The sequence below is a fragment of the Bidens hawaiensis genome, unplaced genomic scaffold, assembly GCF_021521415.1.
Source record: "Bidens hawaiensis isolate Kalapana, Puna unplaced genomic scaffold, B.hawaiensis_p1.1 tig00035918_1, whole genome shotgun sequence".
Taxonomy (NCBI): Eukaryota; Viridiplantae; Streptophyta; class Magnoliopsida; order Asterales; family Asteraceae; genus Bidens; species Bidens hawaiensis.
This window is the reverse complement of record NW_027505389.1, coordinates 24,562-47,849: the sequence shown is the minus strand read 5'-3', so window position 1 is coordinate 47,849 and position 23,288 is coordinate 24,562. Positions and strand designations below refer to the sequence as shown.

Below are 23,288 nucleotides of genomic sequence, written 5' to 3'. Positions count from 1 at the left end.
TCAAAGCTTGTTTGTCAGAAAAGTGTTTGCATAATTATGCATTTGTTCACACATTAGCGTGCACGATTAACGCTATACGAGTGATACCGAACAATGCCATTATGATTTATGCTCTACTATGTACAAGGTCACAACTCAAAAGGACTCTCGCTCAGTCGTTAGTGAAAGTACAAGATTTCGTGGGAAAACCAGACAATAGTTGTTTGAGTAAAAAGGTACTTAAAATAAAAATAAACAAAAAGAAACGCCATCCGTGGGACTCAAACCCACGACCACGTGGTTAAAAGCCACGCGCTCTACACTGAGCTAGAACGGCTGATGACTTAATAGTTCATATTTTTGAATAAGTTGATCTCCAAGATTAATGTTATTGCAACAGTATGTGATTATTTTCCATGATATTGACTTCTTCTTTCTAATAATAACATGTCTCAGTTCTTTTCTAATCCGTTCCTGTAATTCACAATAACATTGAAGATAAATAAATGAGTAAACAACACAAGAAAAATACGGCTGCAAGATGTTGAGGTGTCTTAGGACAGTGGAGCGGTCATAGCGGTGATGATGATGAGCCAGGGATTAATGAGGAATATTATGATGTGATAGAGTTTATGGAGACACTGATACTTTTTTATTATTGTATGTATGTATATATATATATATCTATTTTTGTTAGATATTGTTGTTGTCTTGTTGAGCATATGCAAACATATGTATTAATTTATATATGGTTGAGGATATTGTAAAGTGATGGGCTGTTTAGAACGTGATATTGACCCGACAGGGGTTTTAACTTATGTGCCCAGCTGCACATTATCTTTCCTTGGTATATAGGTTATGACTTATGAATATTAAACATGACAGCTACACAAATCTAATGCTAATTTATGAGATCAAATTTATTCTATGTTTTGGTTAGTCGTTTTCTTTTGGGCGAGTCATTTGTCACTTTTTACTAAACGAGTCAGGCTCGTTTGAACCTAAAAGAGTTCTCGTATTGATCTATTCATTTATTTTTATTTCATTTTATTAGGGCTTTTAATATAAAAGTAACTTTAATTTGTAAATGTTATGCCAAGATGTGTCAACATCACATTAAAATATGTGTATATTCTTTTACATCAAAATAGAAGACAAACGAGCAACAATCTGGAACGCCAGGTTCTAAACATGAGTGAAATCGAAAGCCATTTAAGTAGAACAGATTTTGGGAATGGGAGGTTGAGACGTTGAGACAATAGTTTTCATGTTTAATTTTGTATTTATAAAAAAGATCATAAAATTAATAATGTTGGTTTTACAGAGTTAAACCAACAGTTAGAAATATATTGATCCTTAACAAACCTAGAACAACCTACAATATGCTATTAATTTATAAATTATGTGCACACTCAATATGCTTACAATGTACGTATGGTTATAATTTTACACAAGAGATGTAGGTTATAGTTATAAAGAATGCTTTTTGATTTCCAAAAATTCTTGATAAATTCTAAACTTATTGCCAAAAATTCGGCGATTATGTTTAATACTTGTGAAATTCTTTAAGGTATCTGTTGAGTGTATATGATTTTATCATGATTGCTATCGACAAGATCTTTTATAATTTAGCTGCAAATTTTTGTTGACGTTTATGAGATATTTATCCGATCTACTAAATATACACTTTACGACATTGTTGTCTTGATGATTTGATACACCAGTGATCAGTCGCCTTTAGATTATATCCTTTATATGAGCTTTGACTAGTAACTCAATGCTCGATTCAATTCAAGACTCATATTCTATTCTTTAATATGATCTTCGACTTTGACTATGAACTTTGCAATAGTCAACGTGAATCGTATCACTTATAATTTGTCAGCACACGACCTCATCATGGCAAACTTAAAGGTCATATTCACTTACAATTATACTTACATTTACATATGCTTTGTTGAACAAAGTGTTAAACGATGTAGGCTATTATGTGAAGGCCCTTAGGTTAGTGTGACTCACACTTTGGAAAAGCTGTTGACTACCTTGTGGCTAGTGTCAATGTTCCAAATTTTTGCTTAGTGAAAGTCGTCAAGTATACCAACGCACAATCAACTTATACACAAACTTGACATGTCACAAAGTGAACATTTCTAAGCCTCTCTATTATGGTACCTAACTAAAAACATGAAAAGCAAATACTAGTACCAATACGTACAACATAGATACTTTACACAACATTGCTCATCTCTACGTGAATCCTTATCAACATGCTTAGACCCAAGACGTGTTTAAGCTTTTGTGCTTGAACAATTTTGGGTTTGCTATCCAAAAGGGGGTTGCGGCGCAGCTTGTTGCCCGCTTACCTGCCACTTCATTGTAAATCGTTTGGATGTTTCACATAATCAAACGATTCCAACCAATTTTGGGTTTAAATAAAAAAATTTCGGGTTTGTGTTGGGTTTGACATGCCAACATGTGTACACTAACCGTTAACACTTGATTCTGTTACGTGAAAAGGGTCATCACTAGTTCCTTACTGGGAGAATTTTCCAAATGCAAATCGCCTTAATATGCTTATTTGTTATCTTACGAAATTAATCCTTTGTAAATAAAGGTATGCAGATCTAATAACATAACAAACATATCCTTTGTAAATAAAGGTATGCAGATCTAATAACATAACAAACATAATTATAATCTCATCTAATGAAAATTATTAAAATAAATACAATCATAATGACATAAATACCTTGTACAAATTCTTGTTTACAAATACGCAGTACCTAGACCAAATTCGAAAATGGTTGTCTTGTCATCCTTTCTATCCAAAATGCTAGTTTTAGCTAAACACATTTCTTTCATTTGTCTCAAAAAAATAAGGTAGTAATCTATCACTAAACTAAAGTTATTGTTTAGAACAACGTTTTCCTGTGTTTAGGTCATCGTGCTTTCCAAACTGGAGAGTTTCATTGTCCCACTCTGCCCAGACTACGTTATCTTAACTGGGTCCATGTTGGCTTCAGAGTTTGGCTTGAACGATCCCCCGAGAAACCATACCGATAGTTGTCACTTAACATTCGTTGTACCCCCACAAGAGCATAACTCTCCGACGTAACACATGGTGAGATGAAAACTCGGGTTAGCTCGGGATTCGAACTGACAACCTAACAAAGTTTAGCTAAAATCATTCATTGTCATAATCCACTAAAACGTGAAACAAGTATGGATTGAACTTGAGTCTCCATTGAAGAACCCAAATCTTCCTATCATTAGGTCAAAAGTGATTGATAGCACTAAACTAATAAATGAAGCTATATTTATCAAAATAATCAAAATTTTATTATATTTTTTTTAATTATTTATTCTTATATTTAACTTCCTGTAAATTTTTTGTTTTCTTATTTTTATTTAATTTTGATAAATGTTCATAAAGTTTTTAATGTTTTTCCTTCTAATAAATAGTAAAATAATGTCATGATACTCGAGTTGAGCGAATAAGACGTAAATGTTGTTCCTAGATAATCACCAAAACTTGTTGCAAGTATTATAATGAGGTAATTAAGACCGAACCCGATTTAGGTATACATTGTATTATAATAACTATAATAACAACATAAATATCTCATTATGCTTTTTATCCAAAATGCTAATTTTGGCCAAACACATACTTTTCATTTGTCTCACAAAACATAAGGCATCTTTAGCATGAAACCAAAGGTTAAGGGGGTAATTGTAAACAAATCCAATTAAAACAAAATCTATTTAGCAACTGTCACGTGCTATATTATAACCTATGTGGGCTCAGTATTTAGGTGGCATTTGAGATTCCTTACTTTTATCTTTTAATAATTTATAACTTATGATAAGTTAAAAAAAAATGTTTGGATTTTTTTATTATGTGATAGGAAATGTTGATAAATTACATATTTGTAAGTTATGATTTCTCTTTATAAGTTATAAGGAGGTAAAATAAGGAATCCCAAACACCCCCTTAAACTAACAATCTCACGAGGTCTAGCTTAAAAAATATGGATGACAATGGGTCGGGTTTGGGACGGGTCTAGGTATTCCCAGACCCGGACCCGGACCCGATTATAAAACCCGTCCCAGACCCGTCGGGTATTTATCGGGTAAATACCTATCGAGTATCGGGTATACCCGCGGGTTTCGAATATACCCGTTAGTTTATTAAAAATACCCGTCGGGTATGTCCGACTCAAATCCCATCGGGTTTCTATCGGGTTTTGAAAATACAACACAAAAAAATTATTTTTCTAGTTTCATGATACACGCAATTCAACAAAAAGAAAAAATTATACCAAAAAATATATAAAAAAAGATCTACGTAGTTTATAGAGGATGAGTGAGTGACGGGATGTAATACAATATATATATATATATATATATATATATATATATATATATATATATATATATATATATATATATATAATATAATTTTAATATTCCAGACACACAAAGAACAATTGAACACAAATACCATTCTTTTATTGTTACTATGTGTGTATACATAATTATGTCGGGTATATAATTGGGTAAACGGGTCCATATATTATTGGGTAATCGGGTCGGGTAATCGGGTATATTAGAAATCCCAGACCCGTCACAGACCCGCGAAAAATTTAAAAAATAATCCCAGACCCGTCTCATACCCTAATGGGAAAGGTAAGACCCATCCCAATTATGCCAGGTATCGGGTATTCCTATCGGGTTCGGGTTTCACTGCCATCCCTATTAAAAAATCACTCATTGTCATAATCAACCAAAAAGTTACAGAGGTATGGATTGAACTTGGGTCTTCACTGGAGAACTCAATCCTTCCTATCACTAGGCCACAAGTGATGATTAACACTGTAATGGTAATAAAATGATCCAATTACGACGGAGATGTATGAAAGCGGACAACAAGCTGCGCGGCCACCCAAAATAAATAACACTAAACTAAAAATCAAATTATATTTACCAAAATGATCAAAACTTTATTATAATTTTGTTTATTATTATAATAGGTATTTAATTTCCAGTAAAATTTGTGTTATCTTATTTTTATTTAATTTTGATAAATGTGCATTAAGTTTTTATCATGTTTAATAAATAGTAAAATAATGTTATGATACTTAAGTTGAGCAAATAAGACGTAAATGTTGATCCCAGATAATCACCAAGACTTGTTGCAAGTGTTATAACGAGGTAACTAAAACCGAACCCAGATTTAGGTATACATTGTATTATAATAGTTATGATAACAACATAAATATCTCATTATGCTTTTTATCCAAAATGCAAATTTTGGCCAAACACATCCTTTTCATTTGTCTCACAAAACATAAGGTATTAATCTAGCATTAAACTAAAGTTAAGAGGGTAAACTTATAATAATCCAACAAAAACAAGATCTTTTTAAGTCAGCAACGACACGTGTCATACATAAACCCATCTCTTTAGATCCGGTCCAATATACACCTTTAGATTTGTCCACCTCATCTTCCACTTGTCACATCATATACCAACCATCAGTCCACGTCATCCGCCACGTAAGCATTCATTTTACTATTCGTCCTTTAACTTCCATATATATTCACTTATCAGTCCTTTTGTTTCTTACACAAGTCATCTCTCAAATCATTTCGAAACCCTAATTTCTTCATACAGAAACTGCGATTCATCGAACGATTTAAGTTAAATTTGGTTTAATTGATCGATCTGGCATCCGATGTGTGATGAATTCGATTAATTGCTGGAAGATCTGACGGTAATTATATAATTTAAAGTTTAATAGATTAGATTAACTGCTAATTGTTGATTTATGATTAGTTAAACTGGATTATGATGCAATTAAGTACTGAATATGCGCTTTAAATGTTGTGGATTCAGGTGCGATCGATGCTCCAATCGTTCTGGTAAATTAGGGATTCTTTAACGGTACTAATTTGATATTCACTTGTTATACTGTTTTATATAAAATCTGTTACTCGGTTGATAGAATCTGCATCAAATCTAGAGGTGTAAACCAGCCGAGCGAGATCGGCTCGGTTAAAAGTTGACGTGAGCCGAGCTTAATAATAAGCTTGTTTAATAGACGAGGTCAAGCTTCATTTGTCATGCTCGAGACGGCTTGTGAGTCTAAACGAGCTTATTGTTTATCTAGTTTTTATTTAATGTATTAAATATAAATTTTTTGATATATATAAAATTATGATACAAGTAAACAATATGTATTGTGTTATATATAAAGTTATAATCAAAATATATGCAAAAATAGGTATAAATTTTAGAAAAGTAATTAATAAATAGTATTCGAGGCCGAGTTCGAGCTTGAAAAACTACTCACGAGTCGAGGTCGAGCTCAAGAAATAGAGCTTGAAATGAGCCGGACTCGAGCTTGAAAAAGTGAAAGCCTACTCATGAGTCGAGCTTGAAAAACTACTCACGAGCCGAGCTCAAGGGCTAGATATAGAGTTTAAAATGAGCCGAGCTTGAGCTTGAAAAACAACTGATGAGCTGAGCTCGAGCCTAGACAAGCTCAAGCCTTGGCTTGGCTCATTTACACCCCTAATCAAATTCAGTATCTAGATTCATAAAAATGGTGTTTCTAGTAAATTTTGTTATTGTGTGGTTTGTGACAGGCTTTGAATAGAGATTTAAGGAGCTCTTTCCTGCAAATTAGGAGTGTGCATGGTTTGGTTCGGTTAATTTGGTTAATTCTGTTAGGGTTTTCGGTTATTTGTTCACGTACGCTGTTGCAAAAACAGACCTGGTTGGTTTACTGTTTGCATATGGTTTTATGATTTCTTGATGATGGTTTTTGTTTACCTTTTGTTTTAATATTTTCTCTTGTTTTAGTGAAGATAGTTGATTCGTGAGGAGGCAGTTATGTGCTGCTTATTTTGTTGTGTTGAGAAGGGTCAACAAATTTCAAGATTTGTTTTTCAAACTCGCTTACCATCAGTGTTGTTAAATATCATTGACAGGAAGTGTTTCAATGACCAGTAGGGATGAAAAGTTTCAAATACCGAGCAATGTGAAAGATGAACACGAGGGGGTGTGAATGTTGGTGTGGGTAACGGGCCAGGCTCACAAATAAATGTGCCACATCAGCAGCTACAGTCTCAAGGGTCCCTGAGCCATTGGGACAGGTTACTTCATGTGAGGTCTATTAAGGTCATGTTGGTTGAAAATGATGATTCCACACGTCATATTGTCACAGCATTGCTTCGTAACTGTAATTATGAAGGTTAGTTAACGCACAAAATGGGTTTTGGCTGAGTTAACACGCTAACACTTTTTATAATCTAATACAATTTCATTTTTTGGTAGTTATTGAAGCAGCCAATGGAATTCAAGCATGGAAGATTCTAGAAGATCTGTCAAATCACATTGATATTGTTTTAACTGATGTAATCATGCCTTCTTTATCCGGCTTTGGTCTTCTGTGCAAGATTATGAGCCATCAGACTTTCAAGAGCATCCCTGTGATTAGTAATGTCTTTAAATGATCTTTTCTGTTAGAGCATGTTTGGGATTGAGTTTGAAAAATGCTTATTGGCTTTTTCAAAAAGCCATTTTGAGAAGCCAGGACTTGGGGCTTTTGGAAACTGCTTTTTAACCTTTTCAAAAAGCTAAAATTTGAAAGATTTGTGTGATTGGCAAACACATTTTAACTTTTTGGCTTTTTGAAAACACCAATAAGCCAATAAGCATTTTTCAAACTCAATCCCAAACACGCTCTTAATAATTGTCAGATTTAGTGGAAAATGCTTCTTTTAAGAGTATGCAAAACTAACCTTACTGGCCACTATGTGCAGTGATGTCATCTCATGACTCAATGGGTTTAGTTTTTAAGTGTTTGTCAAAAGGTGCGGCCAATTTTTTACTGAAGCCAATTCAAAAAAACGAGCTTAAAAATCTTTGGCAGCATGTTTGGAGGCGGTGTCACAGTGTAAGTTGAGCTGCCTTTTATTTTTGTAATATTGTTTACGGATAAATTTGAACCTAATCGCTGAAGTGTTGTGAAGGTTATGTAACACACGCCACACAAGTATAATCAAATACAAACAGGCTAGCCATGTATCGTTTTGTTTAATTCACCCAAAATCCCGGTTGAAAGTACTATTATACCCTTGGTTTAAATTCTAAATTACACAATACCTTATGAAAACTTTTATAAACTACAAACTTCTAGGGTTATTTTGCAAGTTCTTAAAAACTTAATGTCTAGTTTGGAATGATATGTTACTTAAGTGTCCTCTGTATACATCATTCCTTGTGGTTAAATTCAAAGACATATTAAATACTTTTAAATATATAGTCACTCATGCATTTATTTCAACCTTAGCATTTTTACGCCTTTATTGTACGTATAAACTTATAAATAGAAAAAATGGATGTTAATAATCCCAACTTTGGCCTATTGGCTGGGACTAATCCCTTAAAGTGTTACGGTTGAAGAAGCTGCATGAGTAACAATATATTTAGCTCCTTTTTCATCTTTGACTTACTAATTAGGTAATATATGCTTGCTGCCACTTTGTGCATATTAAATCATATTATCAACATTGTTTGAGATCTAATTGCAATTATATCTTCTTGTTTTCATCAGTCTAGTGGTAGTGGGAGTGAAAGTGCTACAAATGCTCAGAATTCTGTGAACTCAAAAAGGTCTGATAACATGATTGGGGATGATATTGGGAGCAGCCGTGATGGAAGCGATGATGGTAGTGGGACCCAGGTATTGTTTCCCTGGCAAAAGGTCTATAACTAATTAAATATTCAATCTGCTATATATTAAATTTAGAAATTTACTCGTTTATCCATGTTTTGCAGAGTTCTTGGACCAAACAAGCTGTTGAGCTTGATAGCCCGCAAGCAGCATCGCCATGTAATCAAACAACCGGGCATCCTGATAGCACATGCGGCTTTGTTATCCACTCTGATCAAATTCCAACAAAAGAGGATTTCCAAAATCAGGAAATTCAAGAGGGTTTGGATATATATAATTTAATATTTCAGATTCGTATTTTAATAAGTGTTACTCTTTGGGGATGTTTGGATATGAATTTTGGAACTAATCGATTTTTGAAAATTCAAAGTGCAATAATCTGTTTTATAGTGTTTAACAAGCAAAATTTACCTATTTAACCGTCATTCGAGTTATAATATTCTTTTTTTGTCATTTTATCTACTAATTAGTAATTATCAATTTCAAACACATCAAAACACTATCTTCTTTGATTATCGAATATCCCATGATGGCTTTCAAAACGCACATCCAAACATATTTCATTTATCTTCATGAAAATTATAAATGTTTTAACAATTTTCAGATAATGTTGAAAAAATCAAAGGTATAGAAGAACACCTTCAAGATTTTGATCCCACAAAGAAAACGAGAGGTGATGACAACATTAAGACGAATGGTTCTGGGGTGCTTAATGGAGAGTATGAGGCTATAATGGAGCCCACAAAAATAACTGATACAAACACCAAACTCATAGATGATTCAAGAGAAACCATCACCGAGTTGAGCTTAAAGAGGCCTAGGGAAGTTAAAGAAATTAAGATTGGCCACAACATTTTGAGACATTCAGAGCTTTCAGCCTTCACAAGGTCGCAGAATTATAATCCATACAATCTCCTTAATTGTTTTGTACAAGAAAGTAGATACTTACTGTAATAATGTAGTTTTTGTTATCATATATAAGTATATAACATGTTATTGTTACGTCTGCTAATGCATTTTTAGTGCTTTGCAGGTATAACACAATCACAAATGCTACAAGAAATGGAATCACTTCTAGTGGTTTTCAACTTGATAATCATAACAATAATTCAGATAGTGTGAAGAAAGACTCGGCACGTGATGCTCATTCCGATGGGTTTCTTATTTATCAAGGCTGAAGAAACACTAACCGGACCCCGGACAGATTACTGGTAACCTGGGGGTTGGAGAGATGTTTCCCACGAGGGGTTAGACCCTTGGAAGATGGTTCTTCTGATAACCTGCAAAACAGACACCGTGAGCTCGTCACTGAGAAGGGGGGGGTTCCTCCTTGTGACCATCCTCCGGCGTGAGAATCAGACTAGATTGCTCTTTAAATATAAAAGTATATTAAGAGATTGCTAGAGCAGATATCAGGTATAATATGATGATAATGTAGTAAGATATGATAAGATGAGATGGTCATACCATTTGTGGTATTTATAGCCGAAGGTAGGTTTCCAAAGAGGTATGGCCGGCTGCAACAGTGTTCCTGTTCCACCAACAGTAGCCTACGCACGTGCCCTGCTGGTAGTTGGTGGGTAGGTAGCGGCTGATAGCGACCAGGCCTGCTGTATACTATTCCTGTTCCACCAACTGACGGCTACGCACGTGGTATGGCAGTAGTTGGTGAGTAGGCAGCGGCTAATAGTGACATACAGTGCAGGAGCATGCTGCTCGCCATACTGTTGTCAATAAGCTGTCGTATCTTTAGTCAGATCTTTTTCCCATACCTCGTCAGGTACAGTACAGAAGATCTTCCTGTATCGTACGGACTGGCTTATTTGGGCGGGAGTATTCCCCCTCCCGCCCTTGTGCGGGATAGTTCCCGGCTTCGCTCATTCCTTCAGGTGACACTGAGTGATTGAGAGCTAAGTGCCTTGTGCGTGTAGCCCTGCTGCGCGGGTGGCCTTCCCTGATGGCTTGTATCCGAGGCTGCGGGAACAGGCGGAGTCCTTCACCATCGGGAGGCATTTCCTGCGGGACCAGCTTGCGTACTGCGCGTAAGGACGTCACGTCTCTGAGCATGGTTGGTCCTGCGGATCCAGTTGGTTTCTGCGCAGACGTCCCTCTTTTAGGTGAGTCTTGCGGGTCCAACTAGGCTCTGCTGGGACCTACCTCTTCAAGTCCCCCCAGTCCAATGTTCTTCTCATGAGTGTTTAATAAAGTGAGGTGAACTTTTGGACTTTAAGCAGAGGGTTTTGAAAAGGGTTTTTTAAGGTTTTCCATGGTTATTCTTCCCGCGGAAGTCCTTGTCACTTGCAGAAATTCCCGAGTTTCCTGCTTGGTCTTTGGGTATGATGCGGGTAGGCTGTAACCTCCTCGCAAGTCAGGAGCGTTGAGTCCCACTTGTGTGGATTCTCCATGAGGTTTTGGTAGTTTTGAACATAGTGATCAATTATGTTAAAACCACCAATTCCATCCTGGAGCTTCAAACAACGTAGTTCTCGACGTTCCCGCTATGCGGGGATGTTATTTCCGTTTCCTCAAGCATTGCCCAGAAGATCCTTCTTGGTTTCAATTCCCAGCGGAGCGCTAGGTATGTGAAGGGTTTTGCCTTAACACTGTACCTGCGCTCGTCTTACGGTTACTTTACTTCCAAGGTATTCCTGGCATCAATTCCCTGCCGGTGCTTGGTATGTGAAGGGTTTTGCCTTTACACTGTACCCGCACCCGTCTTATAGTTACTTGGCTGCCGAGGTACTTGGCTTCAATTCCCTGCGGGTGCTAGGTATGTGAAGGGTTTTGCCTTAAACACTGTACCCGCATCCGTCTTACGGTTACTTGTTCGCCAAGGTTTTCTTGGCTTCAATTCCTTGCGGGTGCTAGGTATGTGAAGGGTTTTGCCTTTACACTGTACCCGCATCCGTCTTACGGTTACTTGTTCGCCAAGGTTTTCTTGGCTTCAATTCCTTGCGGGTGCTAGGTATGTGAAGGGTTTTGCCTTTACACTGTACCCGCATCCGTCTTACGGTTACTTGTTTGCCAAGGTTTACTTGGCTTCAATTCCCTGCGGGTGCTAGGTATGTGAAGGGTTTTGCCTTTACACTGTACCCACATCCGTCTTACGGTTACTTGTTTGCCAAGGTAAGGGGTATTTTCCCGCTTACTTTTTAATACTTTTAAATTTTGAATTTTGAAATTCGAAAGGTTGGTGGAAAGATAGGAACAGTCCAAACCTCTGAAACGTCGTGCGACAGTTTCTTCTGACTGTGTCAGGACGTGCAGGAAGTTATGGTGACGTGACATTATATGGTCATTCCAGACGCTTTTTACGGCGCGTGGGCGCGATTTTTCGGGCGCGTGGCCGCGAAATTACTGGCACACGTCCTGTCAACAGCTGTTGCCAGCCTGCTTTTTGCCACGTGTCATAGTTTCATTGCACCTTCGATTTCTCTCTCCTCCGCATTAAATTCACCGCATTAATTGCGATTAGTATATAAAGGGGGAGAGGCCTCTTTGTAATCCACATTTTCACCTTTCTTCTTCTTAGTGATTTCCGGCAAATACTCCCCTTTTCAGGCAAGCATTTTCCCGAAATCACTTTCTTCTTTCTGCAAAATGTCTTCCCATGATGCTGAAGCTGTAGCCGATGATAGGAGTACTGCTGGCGAGTGCCAGTGTGCTCTACCTGTCGATCAGTACCAGTATATCGTCAGGAAATTCATGCTTGAGTCTCTTGAGCCTGAGTTTCCTGAATCCCACCAGACTGTGTACGATGCCCCCAGTGGCAAGATCGGGGTATATGCTGCATTCTTTGTTTATGGGAACCTTAGGTTCCCATTGACAAAGTTTGTGTACCATGTCCTGGAGAGGCACGGTGTGCACCTGACCGAGGTGCATCCGATGGCGATTGCCAAGGTCCGGCACTTCGAGTGGGTGTGCCGGATTCTGGGTATTGAGCCCTACGTGGACCGCCTGATGACCTTCTATACTTGGAGGTGCGTCCAGGGGTGGTACACCCTGACAACCCGTATTAAGGGTTTGAAGATCTGCGTGACCGAGCGCAGTCTCCGATCGTGGAAGCGGGAGTTCTTCTACATCTCTGCCCGCGCCATCCCCATTGCCATGAAGTTCAAGAAGGGTCAAGCGCTTCCGAGCCTTCACGCTTCCAGCTACCAGGAGGCGGAATGGTTCGCGAAGATATCCCGGGTCCAATCTCCGGTTTACCGGTTTGCGGAGTCCGGGATGGTGCTGCTGGGGATGAGCCGGGTATGGAAGGAGGCGTCTCGGTTTCCTATCCTTCTCGAATACGGTTTGAACTCTATTCCTTATGGTATGTCTTGTCTTTCTTGCTGATATTAGTTTATTTTCTAACTGTTTCTTTTCTTTCAGAGGGGAATAATTTGGAGTCGCTCCTGTTCCTGCGGGAAGCTGACGGTCCCGTGCGGGTGGGCACTCGTGCTCTGGACGACAATGAGTTGCCCATCCTGGAGCAAACGGCGGATCGGTTTGTGGAGGTCTATCCCCGGGCCAAGAGATCCTGAGCCACCGGCGGCCAGGTAAGGCGATATTCTATCCTCAACCCCTCAATGCTGTACCCGCTGCTGGAAATCCTTACATCCTGTCTTCTTCTGAGGAATCCGCAGATGGTCCTCCCCTTGTGCGGAAGAAGAAGGTTGTCGGAGGGAAGGGAAAGGAGAAGGTGGCCTCCACGGCTGATCCGGTGCTTCTATCTGACACCGAGTCAGATAGTGAAGAGGTGGCGGGGAACCCCGGTGGTGAGAAGACCACTGCTCCGGAGGCTACGACTGTTACCTCCGGAGAACCAATGACGACGACGGTGACCGGCGTCAAGAGACCGGCCCCATCGGGCTTGTCCCCGCCCCTCCGTACGTTCAGGCTCAAGAAAACCCGTAAGTACAAACATTCTTTTTTGTAGATTCACTAAATTTATTTAAACACTTATCTTCTTGTGCAGGCGTGGATGTTGACGCATTCCAGGGTGAAGTACCGAGTAGTACCTCTCCGCCGATGACAGTAGGCTTGGTCAGCCTACCTGAGGCGTCGACCCAGGCGCCTGCGCCTGGTCCCGCTGGTTCAGTTGCTCATTCTGAGCCGACTGTTCCAGCCGAGTTTACGCCACCGCCGGCCGTGAGTGCGATTTTTACGGCGTCCTTCACCGAGCCGGCGGTTACGATTGCTGCGGATTCTGCGGCAGCGACTGCGGCGGCTGCCACCATGCCCCCGCCACCGGCACCGACGGCCGGCTCATCAGGTACGCATGGGAGTACTCGCCAATCCTTGCCACCTTCCCATCTGCCTGACCTTTTGGATGGGTTTCCTTTGGGTTCAGGTGATGGGTTCGGCGGCTATCGGCCTGTTATAGACCCTACAGGTGCGTAGGGTTCCTTTGGCTCTTTTTCACTTTTAATTTTTTTATCATCTTTTTCCTAACTGCTTTTTTGTTTTTTGCAGTGTCGGATTCCAATGAAGTGTATGTTCCGCGATGGAACATACGCCGAGGAACAACCCTTCGCACCCCTGTGGAGTGCGTGGAATGGGCTCGCCACGCTGCTCCCCATGGTGCGTTGGGGGAAGCCATGGCTAGCTACCAGGAGGGTAGGCTAACCAATGAGCTTCGGGTTCTCCAAGCCCGGATGCAGCCGCGCGTCGAGCTGCTTTGTCGTGAAAACGACAAGTTGAAAGCAGCTAGCGCCAAGGATGTATCTCAGGCGCGTGCTCTTCGGGAGGAGAACCAACGATTGACCGCAGCTACTGCGGAGAAGGAGAAGGCTTTCAAGGCCCTCGAGGTTGAAGTTCAAGCGCGACTCGAGGCCCGCTCCAAGGCTGCCCAAGCTGTTAACGAACAGCTTCGGCTGGCTAAGGAGACTGCGAGGAACGCGACTGAGAGGGCTACCAAGGCTGAAGCCGTTGCTGAGCCTTTACGCATGGAGAACGAGGAGCTCAAGGCCCAACTAGAGGCTCTCCAACGTGCTCATGATGCCTTGGCCATGGAAGATGCCAAGAAGCTCCAAGAGATCCTGGACCAGAGGGGCGTGCTTGACCACACCGAGCGGAAGCTTAAGGGCGTTGAAGAGGCTGCTGCAAAGGAAGTGCAACTTGCCAACCTCAATAAAAGCGAAGCCGAACGCGCCTGCACCCAAGCCCTGGTTGCCAAGGAATGGCTTCTTCGAGAAGCGTTGCCTCAGGTATTTTATCTTTACGTCTTCACGCTTTCCTTTGTATATAGAAAAGGTGTTTGACACTTGTATTTTCTTTGTAGGTTGTGCATCGGGTCTTCTCAGAGACATCCTACGACGATGCTATGAGCGCAGCCCTCAACGCTTCTCACGAGGATGGGGAACGGGCTGGCTTCCTGCTTGGTCTAGGGTTCGTTGAGAAAGGCTTCCCGCCTTCCAACTTCCCTTTGTACAATGTTGACACTGAAGCCATATATGACCAAGCAGTAAATCAATATGCTGCCTTCCCGCATCCAGTGGTGGAGAAGGTGAACCAAGTAGCTGCTGCTGATGATGGGTTAGCTGTCCTCAAAGCCTTCCTCGAGCCGCCTCGTTCTTCTGATGGAGCGGGTCCAAGTGGAGGCGGCCCTGAGGCTTGATCCTGAAGATCCCTTCCCATTGCTAGGATAGTCTTGTACGGATGTAATTATTTTTTTTTTTTTCATAGGCGGGTAGTTACCCGGCCATTCTTGTAATAATTCATTTGTGAAATATTAATCTTTTTGCGTATAAGATTGTTATTTCCTTCTTTGGGTTCCTTGCTTTATAAACTTATGACTTGCATACTTAGTTTTAAATTAGCAATTTTCCCAGTGTTTAGAATAAGTTAACCTGTTAAATGTGGTTGATAATTGGTTAAAGTTTTGCTTCCTCTTTCGTGATTGTGCGGTTAGAACCGTCACTTGCACTTAGTAGGATGGCTAAACTTTAACCTTCATCTGACCTGCGTGTAGGTTTTCCTCATCCTTTGAGGATAAGTTAACCTTTGAACGTGGTTGATAATAGGTGTGAAGTTTTGCTTCCTCTTTCGTGATTGTGCGGGTAGAACCGTCACTTGCACTTAGTAGGATGGCAAAATTTTACCCTTATCTGACCTGCGTGTAGGTTTTCCTCATCCTTTGAGGATAAGTTAACCTTTGAACGTGGTTGATAATAGGTGTGAAGTTTTGCTTCCTCTTTCGTGATTGTGCGGGTAGAACCGTCACTTGCACTTAGTAGGATGGCAAAACTTTACCCTTATCTGACCTGCGTGTCGGTTTTCCTCATCCTTTTTAAGAATTGTTTTGAACCGTTCGACGCGCGGTTGTCAATAGGTTAGTGTTCAGTTTCCTTTAATGATTCATGCGGATAGACCGGCACTTTCATTTGATGGGATAATTGAACTCTTCCCCTTCAACTGACCTGCGTGAAGGTTTGCCACGTTATTGGGTTCGTGCGGGTAGGACCGCCTTCCCACGCAACGAATTCACGTAATGTGTGCCGTCACCAGTGTTGCATAGTTTAACCGTTCGACGCGCGGTTGTTGATAGGTTTTTATTCAGTTTCCTCGTTATGATTGGTGCGGATAGACCGGCACTTTCATTTTTGGGTGCTGAACTTTTTCCCCTTCAACTGACCTGCGTGAAGGTTTGTCACGTTATTGGGTTCGTGCGGGTAGGACCGCCTTCCCACGCAATGACTTCACGTAATTATGCGGTGAAAACCGGCATATTAGTGTTCCGAAAAGTATAAATGTAAAATCATCAGCTTCGATGTTCTTAAAGAGAATCATTTCCATTAGAAGTGGCTCTTAGCCTTTTCTTTACAAATTGGAATTGATTTACATGCAAACTGTGTAAATGAGCTCCCTTCCATGCTGTTGGGATGGGAGTGCCATCGAGCCGATACGCACCTGGTTCGGGATCTCGTTCTTTACGCAGCATGTAGTCTTGATGTTGAAGCTGGAATTTTGCTTCGTGTTTTCCCCAGTTGGGGTTCTATACGCATCCGCCTGCTCAGCCTTTATTGCGCCACGAGGTGCGCGAGCGTCCCATCTCTGACAAATGCTTCGACCATGTCTTTTACGTCTGTGCATTCTTCAGTGTTGTGGCCTTTTGTCTTGTGAAAGTCACAGTATTTGCTCCGATCAGCATCGTGACGATGTCGGATTATTGGAGGCTTTGGCCACGGGAGCTCTTCAGTGGCGAATATCTCAGTGACGCTTTTGCTGAGCGGCGTCCATCTGGAGTTCCGGTGCGGGTGTGCATTATCCCTTCCGCCCAACCGATGTTGCAAGCCGGATGAGGTGTCAAAGTTTACCCTTGACTGCCAAATGCCTTGCTTCCGCTTTTTATTTAGTCGGGCGGTGAGGACGTTGTCTTCTCTCGTCTTCTGAGTGTAGAGGTTTGTGCACTGTGGCAGATCTCTACCCAGTTGCTTCTCCGTTTCCGCATAGCGTTTTGCTGCTGTCATGATTCAGATAGTGCGAAGAAAGACTCGGCACGTGATGCTCATTCCGATGGGTTTCTTATTTATCAAGGCTTAAATGAGGTTTGCTATTTATATGACACTGTCTGTAATCACTAAATTAGTTTCATCAAGAAGTTTTGTTTTCATACCATTTAAGTCAGAGGTGGCGGTTTCAACCCATTTACTTGCGAATGGGTTGATATGCATTATATTTCATAAGAGTTTAGACACTAAGTACGTGTTTCTGGGTGAACAAAACCCAAGCAGTTCCGTTTTTAACCTGTACTAAATTACCGACTTAACCTGCTATCCAACCGGCCATTTTGTCCACATATATAACTAGGGGCATATACCAACTTAGATGAACCTGAGCTCGGTTCATTTCAGCTTTGTTTCTAAAGCTCGAGCTCCACTCGTGAGTAGTTTTTCATGCTCGAGCTCAAACTCGACTCGTTTTATATTTATTAATTAATTTTTGTACATTTATAATTTTTTTATTATTAAAATTTATATATAACATAATATATATTATTTAGTTTTTTCAATCATAATTTTATTTATAATAATAGTTATTATATGAATATATATCAACTTACTTCAATAAAAATCATATAAATAATAGGCCGCTTGTTTAGGCTCGCGAGCCAGCTAAAGCTCGATAAGTGAAGAGACGGCTTGGACCCGTATATTAGACAAGCTTATTTTTAGGCTCGAGCTCTTTTAAGCTCGGCTGAGTAGACACATTATACCAGTTCAGTTCAAAAGAAACACAAAAAAGTAGATCTAATTAACTGTCTTACATGCCTTTTACAGCAAGCCGCACATGCCAAATCCAGTGATATTCTGCCATCTGATTCACTGGACCCACATCGAGTTCACCGCATTCACCACCACCGCCATGTTCAGCACTACAGCAACATAGAACCAAAGGACACAGTGGCTAACCATGTAGACTCGGGCCTGAAGGTTCTGGCTGCAAATGCTCCACATTGTGGGTCATCAAATGTATTGGGTGCAGTGGTTGTAGGTAACATTGAAAACTGTAGTTTGAACCAAAGTGGTTCAGGTAGCAAGCATGGGAGCAATGTGCAGAATGGGAGCAGCACTGGTGTGAATCTAGAAGGGAAAGATCGTGAAAGTGGCGGTGGACTGACAGGAAAAAGTGGTGGTGGTGGTTCCGGTGGCAGTGGTGATGGTGAGGGGAGTGGTGGTGAAATAAGAAACAATCAACAGAAATCTGCACAGAGAGAAGCAGCCTTAATCAAGTTTCGTCAAAAGAGAAAAGATCGATGCTTTAAAAAGAAGGTAACTTCCATTTTCGCTTAATGTTAATGGTACCAGTTTTGACTTTATTTACTTATAATTGCGTTGATTCGGGTTAGAAAGATGTAACTCTATATATAAAAAGCATGAAACCTCCTAAATCATTTTATTAAAAAAAACTCTTTAATTGAAATACTTTAATTTTTCTACTCATATTTGAAATGCTAATAGATATTAGCAATTTGGAGAAAAAAATGTTTCGGGTCAACCTGACCCACACAAAAAGAAGCATTTTCAGATACAATATTAAATCTGAAAACAAGTTGAAGTCTTATAAACGAATAAAATTGTAACTATATTTTAATTATCCTCAATTTTGCAGATACGATATCAAAACAGAAAACAACTAGCAGAACAACGACCACGTGTGAGAGGACAATTTGTGAAGCAAACAGGCCACGAAAGCTCAAGCAATGCTACTGATGATGGCTAAATTCGTGGCTGCCATCTTTATGTGATATTTCAGAAAACTTTACTTAACATTGAAACATTGTTGTGTGTTTGCTTAAAAAACAGAATAATATTTCACTTATTGATACAAGTTAGCTACTTTCAACAATTTTAATTTGTTTGTTTGGATCATCTTGTCTCTTGTTAATTATGATGATTAATCATATAGGGTTAACATAATAAAATTTATTACATCAGTTTATCAAATACACAATGATAAAGATCAAGTGATAAACATATAAAACTCATTATACGTTGGTACATGTAAACTCTTGAGTAGCATTTTTGATTAATTATTTAATAACAATACTACAATATAGTCTTTCTGAAAACATTTATGTAAAAAAGTACTCTTAGCAACGCTAAATACTAAAGAGAAGTTCCACCATGAACATTATAGTTTGGGGCGAGCGAGTAACTTGTGTTCTTGGATAGCTTGATCGTTATTATCTTGCATCAGCATGGTGTTTAGCTCTTCGATGAATCTCTTCATAGCAATACTTGGTAACCATATGGGCACCATGATTCCAGATTCTCCGTTATGGCTTTTCAAACGCACGAAAAAACTAGCAATATATGGTAAATCACCCACACCCGCTATGGTAGGCCCTGCATAGACTGGCTTCCCCCATCCGAAATCAACCTCAGTTAATCCGCCGGCACGAGTCAAATCTGATACATATAGGTTTGAGGAATTGTGAATGTGAAGTGGGGCCGTCCTTTGATAACCATTAGGTCAATAACAGATCTCATATACTCTTTAGTGACACTAGATTTGGCTTTCATCACAAGCTCCAATGCGTGGCCTAATGGATTGTTACATATGTCATGAGCTGTGGAAATGGCTGTTACAATGCCTACAACATTTCCGTAATATCCTAAAGGGAGGGGAGGGTTAAATTTTGAACGTGCATTAACCATGTAAATGATACGCATCTCATATTCCGGATTAAGGTTTAGAGCAATGGTACGACAACGCCAAAGGCAAGCTATTAGTACATCAAAGGTGGTACATTTATGTAGGTGCATTGGAACAAGCCTACGAATGGCTGAAATCTGAGTAGGCCCAAAGAAAAATGACCTACGTTCCATGTCATCTGTTATACCGTTGCTACTATCTTCAACTTTAGCATACTCAAGATGAGTGCATGTCACGCTTGGTGGATCTCTTGCACAAAGCAACTCTGTTCGCCATACTGGCAAAGTTGATGGTTGGGATGCACCCTTTGCAATTCACTCAACGCTATCATAAATTGTACAAGTCCTACTCCGTCACTCATGGTATGATTCATTCGTACACCAAGGGTGAAACCTCCACATAATAGTCGTGTCACCTACCAATCAAAAAATGATGAACATATATCAATGACCAAAAGCTAGCTTATTTATTTTATATTTAGTTTTTTTACTAAATAAATAGCAGCTTATATGTCAATTTTAATTAGTATGGTTAGTACTAAATTTAACACACAGAAAATATAAAAAAAAATCAAGAAAATATCAGATACATTTCTACTTGTTATTTTAAAAAAGTTAAAAGTTGATTTAATATGTTGGTAATACCGTACTGTATTCACAAGTCAAAGAATATGTAAGAACCTAAGTTGACAAGTTGATTTAATTTTCTAATTGTAATAAGATTAGTATGGTAATGTGTTGGTCACAAAGTTATGATTAAATCTAAAAATATAGGGCATGCTTCGGATGAGTGATCAATAAAGAATTATTGTAACGAGTATTTGAGTAAGTTTTCTTATGTGATCATATTATCGATCTTGTGCCTTGATAATAAAGAGGTTTAAAACGCTTTTAAGAAATATGTCATCATAATTTATTTGAAGAAAAATTATCTGAGTGTGACGTAAGTAACCGCAAAAGGGAAGATATGAACAACATTGTTTCCGGTGAATGGTAGCCCAAGTTAAAAATATTTTGTATTGGGGAATCCAATATATAAAACAAAGAAAAAATACAATAAAAATTATAGTTCGCCAAGAAAATAGAGAAGTAGCACATGCATCATTTGATTCTTTGTCACCGTAGTATATAGGAGAGAAAATAAAATTTCTTTTTTCGGCTTTACAAAAGAAAAAGGAGGAAGCTGTGACACGTTTATTAAAAAAATCCTTTTTAGCGAATAATTTATTAAAAGAAATAAATAAATAAATTTTCAAATTCAACCAACCCATTTTCAAAATATCACACAGATGAATAAGAATATATCTTTTAAAATATTTATCAAAGAGTTAAATTTGATTTTTGCACCTGAGTGTGAGGTTTGCCTATTTTAACTACTCGCATACCAAGCCTAAATTCTTAACTTTAATTTTATTCATTTTCGTGGCACGTAGTTTCTAACTTTTAACCATTTCCATCATTTTAGCTAACTTTGTTAGATTCGTTTTTTTTGTTGGATGGACACGCGTTAGTCATTTATGCTTAAAGTACTATGTACTTAGTCATTTAAACAATTTATGCTTAAAGTAGTAAGTACTACGTACTTAGGCCCATAAATAAAATGATCAAACAAAAACAAGGCATGTTCGTGCTTATTCATTTAACTTTATATAGACACGGACTCTTAATTAGACAAATTATTTTGTTCGTATTTGTTTATGTTCGTTCATTTAAAATCTAAACAAACATTTCACGAACATAATTGAACACATATAAATGAATATAAATGAACAATTGAACATATATTAACATACGTAAACCAACACAAACAAACATAAACGAACACAAAGAACACACTAAAATAAACACAAACAAACAAAACATAACACATTAATTAGATGAATGAGCATAAACGAACTTTCCGCTGAATGGTTCATAAGAAGTTCATTAAACGTTCGGTTCGTTTAAATGCCTAGTACGTACTTATGCAAATCAGTAGACTTATCTAATGTTTAGGGGGTCTCATCGTGCTCCTTTTATAGCATATTATCAAACTAAGTATATTACATATATATAGTTTGCATGCAAAATATATATAGTTCACCTGAAATAATAACAGTGGTGAATCAACGATGCCACCGGAGCCCGGAGCATCATACAAAAGCTCTTCCATACAAAACGGCGGGTAAAGTGCGTCCCCAAACTGCTTCAATGTAACGTCTGCCTCCGCCTCAGTAAACTACACACCCTGGCCCGAGCAGTCCACCATCAGCTTCCTACCCGGGCCTTCCTTTAAGCGCCCCGAAAATGGATAGTAAAACACTAACACATTGGCAAGAGCCTCCCTTATAACACTCGCCGGGTTCTTATTTTTCATATTTGGATTTTGTTGGTAAAAGAGAATTATGGGAGCCTGAAACCTAAGGCCTTCCTGATCGTCGATGTCGGAGAGTGGCTTTAGTTCTCGAGGTGTCGGTTTAGCCGGAACAACTAGCTCCGGCGGATATCTTCGGACGTTAAATGTCAATGGAGTGGTTGTTTGTGACATATTTGGTTTAGCTTAATTTGTGAGCTTGTGTTTGTATTGTTTGCTGTATTATTTTGCGGTGTGAATTGTGAAATGAGTTTATTTATTAAAAGGGACACAATTAGTTTTAAAAAATTCATGAATAGGAACGGATATGGGCCTATGGCAGTATGTGATACAATATTATTATATACAGGGTTACACATAGTTTTCTCAAATTAGAAAGTCATACGGAAGATATCAAACGGACTTCGATTGAACTTAAACCAATGGCTTGGAACCTTCTCGTCAAACTCTCTGATACTAGATCATTTAAGGTTTTCGCTTTTCGATTTATAGCTTAAAGATTTTAGAATTTTTGTTCAGATCATCGTGTATATTTATTAATTATTGTGTTTTCCGTTTATTTTTGTCGTTGTGTTTTTCCTTCACATCATGTTATACTATTCAGCATCGCATGTGTTATATTTTGCGATCTATTATGTCTTTGTACATTCAAGAGAATGTGTATGATAACATAACCCATTGTTTAAATTCATTTAGTTACATTTAAACTATTTTATAAAACTAATTTTCAAACATCAAATTATAATTTGAATCATCCCATTAAGTATTCTTTTTTGACTTTAAAGTCAATTCACGATTTTATTTACGTCGTCTTGGTAAATATATTTCGTGTTCCTCATCCGATTTCTCTTTATCCACGATAACATTCATCAGGTATAGTTTGATTTTTCTTTGATTTTCTGTTATATGATTAGTAAATTTTTTTGATAGGTCCTTCATAAGTGTCTTAGCTTTTCCAATTTTTTTTGTATATAGATGAACCCGTATAAGAAGCCGTATACGAAAGTACATATAGTCATAGTTGTAGAAGTCGGTAGACGCTCTAAAGTCGGTTGACTGGAGAGTTGCGAGTACT

At 38.8% G+C, this 23,288-nt stretch overlaps 1 non-coding gene and 2 pseudogenes across 2 annotated transcripts; 1 reads left to right on the top strand and 2 right to left on the bottom strand.

Annotated features, from left to right (window-relative positions):
* Positions 1-245: 245 nt before the first annotated feature.
* TRNAK-UUU (transfer RNA lysine (anticodon UUU)) lies at positions 246-316 on the bottom strand. The gene has a single exon. It is a non-coding gene; the product is annotated as a tRNA-Lys (tRNA).
* A 6,642-nt stretch (positions 317-6,958) lies between these two features.
* Positions 6,959-18,965, top strand: LOC143612874 (two-component response regulator-like APRR7; annotated as a pseudogene). The gene is made up of 10 exons (XR_013150014.1): positions 6,959-7,234; positions 7,318-7,479; positions 7,806-7,939; positions 8,600-8,728; positions 8,824-8,980; positions 9,324-9,606; positions 9,753-9,892; positions 10,767-10,769; positions 18,044-18,474; positions 18,815-18,965. The product of XR_013150014.1 is annotated as a two-component response regulator-like APRR7 (transcript).
* A 371-nt stretch (positions 18,966-19,336) lies between these two features.
* On the bottom strand, positions 19,337-22,403 carry LOC143612875 (benzyl alcohol O-benzoyltransferase-like; annotated as a pseudogene).
* Positions 22,404-23,288: the final 885 nt, after the last annotated feature.